The following is a 10337-nucleotide window of genomic DNA, read 5'->3' on the forward strand; positions in this document are numbered from 1 at the left end:
CCGGAAATTGCTAGAACGTTCCAACTGTATTTGCAGTAGAGACGACCGACCCGAAACGAAGAAACTCTCTTACGTGTAATTTGTATTTGTACGACAGTAAATTAAAGACACGCCGCACGTAGCCACGAGGAAAAGGCACTCGAGCCAGAGTCGTAACAAGTGTTTCCTTCTAGAGCAATTTACCCTAACGTGTACGTCACATAAACGCAACGACGGCATTTAAGAGTTTCGTACAAAGAAATTGCCAACGAGTCGACCAAAACACAAGAGAAACGTACGAAGAAGCGAAACGTGCCCACATCCCAACTCGCCATTCGGGACACGAACGTTTAACTGGCACAAAGCATTGGCAGATCGACTGTACTCAGAAAAGACCACCTCGTGGAAAGAGACAAAGAGCCTAAGGAAAAGAATTCTTTGTGTCCAGCCTGTATAGATAACTGTTAAGTGTATTAGTATTAGATGTGTTTGCAGACAATTTAATTCTGACAAAATAAGCCATTGAAAAGCGTTGTAAGTAGTACATAAATTGCATGGAAAAGTCGGAGGTCAAAGGGCGAAAGTTTTGACCTGTCCAAGGAACATCCCATGCTTCGGAATACGGTCTCCGTCCATCAATGTTACCAGAGTATATTTCAGTTAAAATTACGAGGAATTCTATTTAAACTTAGTATTAAATAATTTTTAATTGAATTTCTATAAATAATCCTTATTCTTTGACCGTGTTTATAAAATATAAAAGAATTAATTACGAAAATAAACCAATGAGCAAATACTTAATCCGTTTCCGGCGCTTCGGTCGCTTTCCAATGTGGCGGCTCGTTTAAAAGTCATTTGGGATCCTGATTCACAAGCGACGTCTGTTCGGAGAAAGAGCATACAAGGCTAACATCTCCATATAAACCAGGAAGAAGAAGAAGAATTCACAAGCGACGGCACATTTAAACGCAAATACGCCGGCCGATGTCGTCTTTGAAAGTTGGACTAAACGAAACGAAAATAAAATCTTACAGCTAGCTAAATTCTAATTAAAATCTTACTTGGTATAATGTAGGCGTCCAAAAGTCTTCTTAAAACCACGTTCCGGTAGCAAAAAACACTGACGAAAGGCAAAAAACACAGCGAAAACAAGAGCACAGAGCGCACACGTCCGTCCGGCAAGCGAAAAACGTGCAAAGTGACGCAAAATCGTGTTGCAACAATAGAAACGGCAATTGTTGCCGTTTCTATGGAGATTAGAAAGCGCCTAACGAATTCGAATGCGATTGACGTAATGGATTCTTTTTGAATTTTAAGGCTAAATATCTGCATTTTTTACGTTTCTATCCCCCGAGTGACGACGGATTGGGATCGAGAGACTCCCTACCACCCTCCGCCTTCGGTTTCCATTCTCCACAAGGGGTTAGAAGCAAGATTTTCTATAATCGAACGTCATCTTTACCTCGCCACCCCCAAAACTAGAACAAATCATTCCTCTCGTTCGTCCAGTATTCTCCGATCGACCGACAACGCTATTGTTACCAAATTTCCTAATATTTCGTTTGTTCAACGCCATTTTAAAAGCACATAAGGAAGAACATATAAAATTAACACGAAATAAACTTGAAAAATCTTTTAAAAAATATCATAAATCTTCCGATAAACTAATTCGAGCTTAAATTAATCCTTAAATTCTTCCGAGAAAAACAAAATGCTCACCGCAGCTGCCTTTTTAAATCTAAAAGATTCGAATCCGACCATCGAACGATGTCTTCTGGGACCGATTCTCCAAGTAATATTAAATAAATTCTTACGTCTAGGGTCAATATGGACTAAGACTTACCTCAAAAATCTTCAGTCTTCTCCGCAACAGTCCGCAAACCGCAAAAAAATCCAACGCAATCCAAGAGCACAAGAAAAGCACGTCCGACCACAACCAGAAACACAATCGAACTGCGAATCGTCATGCGTGACGTTTTTCGAACAAACGTTAAAAGACGCGTCAACAATGTTCGAATAACGTAAAAATTCGAATTTAAAAAATCAATTTTATTTTTTTTAATTCATTTATATATATATTTTTTTTTCTTTTTAAATTTTGCTTCAGTCATTTTCTTGTGTTCGGAATTTGATAAATAAATTATCTTCTGCATTTACATAGTGCAGAATGTCCAACGTGGAGATCTTTTTCAATTCTACGTCTGGAGGCTTGACCATCTCCGAAAATCGCCCGAAATTCGTTTGAATAAACATCTTTTTCGTTCATTTTCGGCCATGGCGTGAAATAAATCAAATTCCTAGGATTTCGCCCAATATTATTTCGATTTTCGGAAAGATTTCTCGGTCGCCGTCGGGGTTGCCGGTTTCGCGGATTAATGTAACATCAAACTGGATAAAGTTAATATTAAAAATACCGAAAAACCTTTATAATACGGCCAAACGAAAATGAAGTCCGACACATAGGATTTTTTTTAAAGCCAGAAATTCGAGGAGAAAGAATGGTGGCTTGTCCCTGGCTCAATCTGTTTATCCTATGTGTCGGACTTCATTTTCGTTTGGCCGTATTATAAAGGTTTTTCGGTATTTTTAATATTAACTTTATCCAGTTTGATGTTGCATTAATCCGCGAAACCGGCAACCCCGACGGCGACCGAGAAATCTTTATGTATCGTGGCAAAACAAAAGAACAAATTGTTGAATATAGTAAATGTCATAAACAAAGATGATACAAATATGTTAAACAAACTTGATGTTGCAGGTGTAATTTATAAATTATCTTGTACTTGTCCACAAACGAAGTCTTACGTTGGAGAAACCGGAAGGAAGTTGGAAACACGTTTAAAAGAGCACGAGGCAGCAATAAGATTAAAATGAGAAGAATCGCCGTGGTACCTACATTATAAAAATAAATTTTGTAAAATAGATAGAAATAATGTAAAAATACTTTATAAAGAAGAAGATTGTTTAAAACGTAGAATAATAGAACATTTTTGTATAAAAGAATATGCAAATTTAATTAACCTGAATGACGGTATGCAGATAGATGCATGCTGGGAAAACATCACCCAGCATAAAAGGAATGGGTTACCGAGACTCAACTACCCACTGATGAGGCGTTGCGAAATGCATTTGGGAAATGAAATAAAGAAGTTGATCAAAGTATAGCATTTTTTCGTTCTTTATTGTCTAAATAACTCACTCGAAGTCGGAGCTAAAGAGTAGTTTATTTTACTTGGATTATAACCTAAAGTTTTTTAGTGTTTTTAAAGAATTAATTTGTTTTAGTTGTGCTTGGTCTTAATACTGTATTTTATATTGTACGGGTATTATTCACCTGCTGAGATTGTATGGAAATTTGGCTCGGAGATTTGATCGATTGATGTGATATTTAATTTTTAAGTTTCTTGAAAATTACAAGATTTGTTTTTTGATACAATAAATTTTGTTGTAATCCTGATGTCTTGCTTTACTCCAGAATCATAGCCAATCATGGGCCGAATTCGCAAACACTACGTTACTAAGAGAAATGTGTTTATTAAAGCAATTGATAATTTATTTCCAATTAATAATTAATTAACAACCCCAATATTGTATTATGCATTAATATTAATTGTAGTTAAACGCAAGCGTTTTCTTTTTACGAGAAGTACAGTCGTCATCTCAGCTTTTTTGTTGATGTTGATCGGAAGTATCAGCAACATTCTCATATTTTTTATTTTTATCATAAGAAATTGCTATAGATGACAAAATATGTTATTAATTAACTGATAATTTGTTTTAGCAGGTCACGTTTGTTCAGTCAAGTACCGAGCGACTGTTTGCCAAAATTTGTGTTCGAACACCGAATTGTTCGAGTACCGAGATATAGCCGTATTTCGTTCGTTATTTTACTCATGATTAAAAAAGTTTAATAACACTTATCTAAAAGTGTTTAACCTTCGTATTTAATAAAGTTTATTTAATCTATAAGTATAAAAACAAAACATAATGACGGTCTGAAAGCAACGACAACAGCATCGGTGAATAGAAGAGCTAGTGCAAGGAAGAAAAAATTATACTATCAGTTTTCATTAAAGCAAACCCGACAAAAGGCACAAAACAAACTGAAAATTTCAATATTCTAAAATCTATGGGCAAATTTTAGACGACACACGTGCTTGCTTGAATAAAAAGAAAATCGAATAACGGAGTTTACACTTAAAAATTGTGAAATTTTGTACGGATTTTCCAAACTGTGTCAGAGCGAAACCGAAAGTCGTATTTTACGTGGGATATCCCCAATTTTCCTACCGTGTTAGAGAGAAACCGTGTTGTAGAAGTTACCGTGTGGTATGAGAAATACCTGCAATTTAATGTTATTCCACTTTTAAACGAAAAACTATTATTTTGCCAATTTCTTTCAAACTTCACTTTCACTTCAGTTCCGTTCATACGGAGGTTCTAACCCTTGGTCTTATCCCCCAAAATTGACGCTCAAGTAAGTATGAAGCAGCCTATATGGCAATAAAGAGCTCTGGCACAGTTCTATGCTTACCAGATAATCACAAAACACTACCTCCATCCATATCTTCCCATCATACTCAATGTGCAAACTGAAAATCGTGAACACTATAACCATATATATACGTAGGGTCTAACTCATAATCCCTCGAGTTAACTGGAAAAGACTCGTCTTAATTTCTTCCATATACACTCTGGTGAACGTATACCCTTCGAGTGTTATATTTGTTTAAATATTTCTTGTCGCTTCCCATTTTCTGCCGTCTTGTTTATTACTATCCACGTACAGAACCACCATATCGGCTCTTCAGTCCGATGGTCTTGATTTTGTAATTCTGGACTCATCTACAATATATCAGACTTTCGGTTTCAACATCAACTGTTAAACTCAAAAATTCCTATCGACACATCGGAGAGGTCGCAACCGTCGTATTCAGCCTAAAACGTGAACGGCGGGTCGATAAATCCCCAGAAATTTTTCAAAGGATGGTCCGTCCGAATATGTCGGGCCCCGTCCCTCACCACTCGGTCGCCCCATTGTGGGACTGGTTAAACCCATAATAGGATTGCTTACGGCAGTGGCGTGCCGTCATTGGAAGCGCTGGAAGCAGCGCTTCCACCGAATTTTCTAAAATATAAATTTTTCATATTTTAACGTAGTTTGAATTAATTAAAATTAATATTTTATTATAATTGCATTATGTATCTTATTACAAATTTCTATACTACATGTGAAATAAATGATAAGATTCAGTGGCGTGCCGTGTTTGATGGCAGGGAAGCTGCGTTGCTGTAAAAAGCCGACTTCTAGAGGCAATCAGTTAATTGCGCGTCAGTGATGGTCTAGGGCAGGGATGAGCAACCTGCGGTCCTCGGGCCGCATTCATATATTTTGCGGCCCGCGACGCATAAAATGTGAATAAATATATCAATTTTCCAGCTTAAGACAGTTCTCGATGAACAAAACCAGCTGCCATGATGCTTGTATGATGAAATATACGATAAGCACGAAGATCTTTAACGAGTTAGCGATACTGAAATACGAGCGAGATTTGTGCGCAGATAATTTCTTACCACACTAAATTTAACAGAAAAATTCATCACAAAACGATTATTTATGCTAATGTGTGAAATTCCATTTAATCCATGCAAGAAGTGTGATTACCAGAGCCCCTTCGGCCGCCAATTTAAAGTACTTTAATCTTTAAAATTGGCGTTTCCACTTCCCGGGACGAGGACCCAGGGGTTGGATTTGTGGGAAGCGAGTGTTCGGGTTGTTTCATTGTGTCGAATTACATACACAGAACGAGGCGCTTGATGTGTAAGTGCGTGAGTGCGAGAATTCGAGTAAAGCTTAAACGGTGTATATCTTCGTGTACAGTGATGTTATGTCCGTGTGTGTGTGTGTGCGTGTGATCGAAGAACATTTTCGGCATGTCTAAAAACAGAAAAACAGTAAATTACGTACGAGAATAAGATGTGTTGAAAATGAAACGAAAGAGATCTTACCATCGGAGACTTCGGAAAATATTCACTTTTACGATAAATGGCCACTTCGTCCTCTTCGTGGTAAAGTTGGGGAGGGAGAAGTATCTCCCTCCCAAATGTTCCTACAAAACACAAAGACAGTGAGAAAAGAAGAAGTTCATTCATTTATTATCTAAGCTCAACATTATTACCTGTATCAGCTAGTCTTTCTTCCCGAACAGTGTCATGAGGAGAGCGAAGGACCTGACCTAACCTAACCGGAAGCTCAATCCTCGTAACAGCTGTTTGGGAAGAAAGGTCGGTCAAATGTCACGTCCGGTGAGTAAACGTGTCACGTCCGGGTGGTCAGAATCGGGAGTCAAATCCGTTGTCGTCTATCGAGTGTCACGTTCGGGAGACAAGTCCGTGGGTCACGTCCGGGTAGGAGACAGTCACGTCCGGGAAAAGGTGTCGAGTCCGGGAGAAAAGTGTCGAATCCGGTCAGAATGTCGCATCCGGGTGCAAAGGACGAGTTGGGGAAAATCGAGGAGGATCACCGCCTAGGCCAAGGGAAACGCAGCCACCCGCAGCAACAAAACCGCGGTCCCTCGACTTCGGCGGCTTCCCCGTTCCGACTTCCGAAAGACGATGGCGACGACGTCGCGAGCGTGGACGAAGAGGCAGACAACCCGAACATACGAAGTAACAACGAATTCCGAGAAACCTCGTAGGTGTTGTTACGCCGTACTTCTTCCACAACAAGGTCTGTGGCTGGCTGATCCCTGACGACCTTGGCCAAGTGGAATGGACTCAGAACTCTCCCGCCTCCGGGAGAGTGCCACGCCACACGCACTGGGGGAAGGTCGTCACCACCCGCTGCCTCTCGCTCGACGGTCTCCAACGACACCGAACATTCGGCAGAGACCAAGTCCACCACCGGATCCTCGAACGTCTCATCGGAGCCGTCCGAGGAACCCCCTCCCTCCGGCGCCACCGCATTCTTCCGTCGGAACCTCCGGCGAAACCACTCCAACATCTTCATTCTGAAAAAAAAAGTTTGCAATTAGTCGATTAAAACAAAAGCTTAAAAAATTAATGTCTAAATTCTTCCGAGAAAAGCAAAATGCTCACCGCAGCTGCCTTTTTAAATCTAAAAGATTCGAATCCGAAGCGCAAACGGACGACCATCGAACGATGTGCCGAGATGTCTTCTGGGACCGATTAGCGCAGAAAAAGTCCAAGATTATACTCACGACGAATCGGAATTCGGATAGTTTGCGTTAGATCCTACCGGAAATTGCTAGAACGTTCCAACTGTATTTGCAGTAGAGACGACCGACCCGAAACGAAGAAACTCTCTTACGTGTAATTTGTATTTGTACGACAGTAAATTAAAGACACGCCGCACGTAGCCACGAGGAAAAGGCACTCGAGCCAGAGTCGTAACAAGTGTTTCCTTCTAGAGCAATTTACCCTAACGTGTACGTCACATAAACGCAACGACGGCATTTAAGAGTTTCGTACAAAGAAATTGCCAACGAGTCGACCAAAACACAAGAGAAACGTACGAAGAAGCGAAACGTGCCCACATCCCAACTCGCCATTCGGGACACGAACGTTTAACTGGCACAAAGCATTGGCAGATCGACTGTACTCAGAAAAGACCACCTCGTGGAAAGAGACAAAGAGCCTAAGGAAAAGAATTCTTTGTGTCCAGCCTGTATAGATAACTGTTAAGTGTATTAGTATTAGATGTGTTTGCAGACAATTTAATTCTGACAAAATAAGCCATTGAAAAGCGTTGTAAGTAGTACATAAATTGCATGGAAAAGTCGGAGGTCAAAGGGCGAAAGTTTTGACCTGTCCAAGGAACATCCCATGCTTCGGAATACGGTCTCCGTCCATCAATGTTACCAGAGTATATTTCAGTTAAAATTACGAGGAATTCTATTTAAACTTAGTATTAAATAATTTTTAATTGAATTTCTATAAATAATCCTTATTCTTTGACCGTGTTTATAAAATATAAAAGAATTAATTACGAAAATAAACCAATGAGCAAATACTTAATCCGTTTCCGGCGCTTCGGTCGCTTTCCAATGTGGCGGCTCGTTTAAAAGTCATTTGGGATCCTGATTCACAAGCGACGTCTGTTCGGAGAAAGAGCATACAAGGCTAACATCTCCATATAAACCAGGAAGAAGAAGAAGAATTCACAAGCGACGGCACATTTAAACGCAAATACGCCGGCCGATGTCGTCTTTGAAAGTTGGACTAAACGAAACGAAAATAAAATCTTACAGCTAGCTAAATTCTAATTAAAATCTTACTTGGTATAATGTAGGCGTCCAAAAGTCTTCTTAAAACCACGTTCCGGTAGCAAAAAACACTGACGAAAGGCAAAAAACACAGCGAAAACAAGAGCACAGAGCGCACACGTCCGTCCGGCAAGCGAAAAACGTGCAAAGTGACGCAAAATCGTGTTGCAACAATAGAAACGGCAATTGTTGCCGTTTCTATGGAGATTAGAAAGCGATTGACGTAATGGATTCTTTTTGAATTTTAAGGCTAAATATCTGCATTTTTTACGTTTCTATCCCCCGAGTGACGACGGATTGGGATCGAGAGACTCCCTACCACCCTCCGCCTTCGGTTTCCATTCTCCACAAGGGGTTAGAAGCAAGATTTTCTATAATCGAACGTCATCTTTACCTCGCCACCCCCAAAACTAGAACAAATCATTCCTCTCGTTCGTCCAGTATTCTCCGATCGACCGACAACGCTATTGTTACCAAATTTCCTAATATTTCGTTTGTTCAACGCCATTTTAAAAGCACATAAGGAAGAACATATAAAATTAACACGAAATAAACTTGAAAAATCTTTTAAAAAATATCATAAATCTTCCGATAAACTAATTCGAGCTTAAATTAATCCTTAAATTCTTCCGAGAAAAGCAAAATGCTCACCGCAGCTGCCTTTTTAAATCTAAAAGATTCGAATCCGACCATCGAACGATGTCTTCTGGGACCGATTCTCCAAGTAATATTAAATAAATTCTTACGTCTAGGGTCAATATGGACTAAGACTTACCTCAAAAATCTTGTCTTCTCCGCAACAGTCCGCAAACCGCAAAAAAATCCAACGCAATCCAAGAGCACAAGAAAAGCACGTCCGACCACAACCAGAAACACAATCGAACTGCGAATCGTCATGCGTGACGTTTTTCGAACAAACGTTAAAAGACGCGTCAACAATGTTCGAATTTAAAAAATCAATTTTATTTTTTTTAATTAATTTATATATATATTTTTTTCTTTTTAAATTTTGCTTCAGTCATTTTCTTGTGTTCGGAATTTGATAAATAAATTATCTTCTGCATTTACATAGTGCAGAATGTCCAACGTGGAGATCTTTTTCAATTCTACGTCTGGAGGCTTGACCATCTCCGAAAATCGCCCGAAATTCGTTTGAATAAACATCTTTTTCGTTCATTTTCGGCCATGGCGTGAAATAAATCAAATTCCTAGGATTTCGCCCAATATTATTTCGATTTTCGGAAAGATTTCTCGGTCGCCGTCGGGGTTGCCGGTTTCGCGGATTAATGCAACATCAAACTGGATAAAGTTAATATTAAAAATACCGAAAAACCTTTATAATACGGCCAAACGAAAATGAAGTCCGACACATAGGATTTTTTTTAACAATACTTATACTGTGCTGTTATACTTACTATGAAGTACTTTGTACTACATATGCAATAAATTATATTTGGTAAAGATATTCGAAAATTAATGTTATGCAATTATATTTGTTATCTTACTTTAATGGCATTTTGCATCTCACCCGGATACTTTGGGTGAGATGCCTAAAATGCCAGACAGTAAAAAGTCGTCATTGCAAACACAATACATAATTATTTTTCATATACTCCAAAGTTTTATTTGAAAAACATGCTCAAGAATATGATATTTTCGTTAGAGGCCTCCAAAACCCAAATTATCGTTATAATTTCCTTCATAAGCAAAATGTTAGGCATCTTTCCCCGAATCACTATACATAACTTTATTTATTTCCCCCAAACATATTTATGTAGCTAAAATTAGTTTTAACTAATGTTAAAAGTTAAAACTAGTTTTATCGTAAAATCAAAACATGTACAGCAGTAAATTAACTAGACAACACCCGTTTTGTGTAGTTAAAACGCGTTCTAACTAAAAACGGGTTTTGACTGTAAGTAACATATATACAATATGGCCGACGTAGCATGTAAGTTAGTGCTAGTTTAGTTCTTAAGGTCCAGTTTCCGTATCCTACGGAATGAAAAAGACCCTTCCCCCCGATCGCACCAGACTCCCCGGAGTCTATTCTCTATCCCAATCAGAGAGAAC

General features: G+C 38.9%; 1 long non-coding RNA gene across 1 annotated transcript; it reads right to left on the bottom strand.

Annotated features, from left to right (window-relative positions):
• Positions 1-5742: 5742 nt before the first annotated feature.
• Positions 5743-6124, bottom strand: LOC136977143 (uncharacterized). The gene is made up of 2 exons (XR_010881043.1): positions 5989-6124; positions 5743-5917 (listed from the first exon to the last, which is right to left on the bottom strand). It is a non-coding gene; the product is annotated as an uncharacterized lncRNA (long non-coding RNA).
• Positions 6125-10337: the final 4213 nt, after the last annotated feature.

The sequence above is a fragment of the Centruroides vittatus genome, unplaced genomic scaffold, assembly GCF_030686945.1.
Source record: "Centruroides vittatus isolate TY-2023 unplaced genomic scaffold, ASM3068694v2 contig_446, whole genome shotgun sequence".
NCBI lineage: Eukaryota > Metazoa > Arthropoda > Arachnida > Scorpiones > Buthidae > Centruroides > Centruroides vittatus.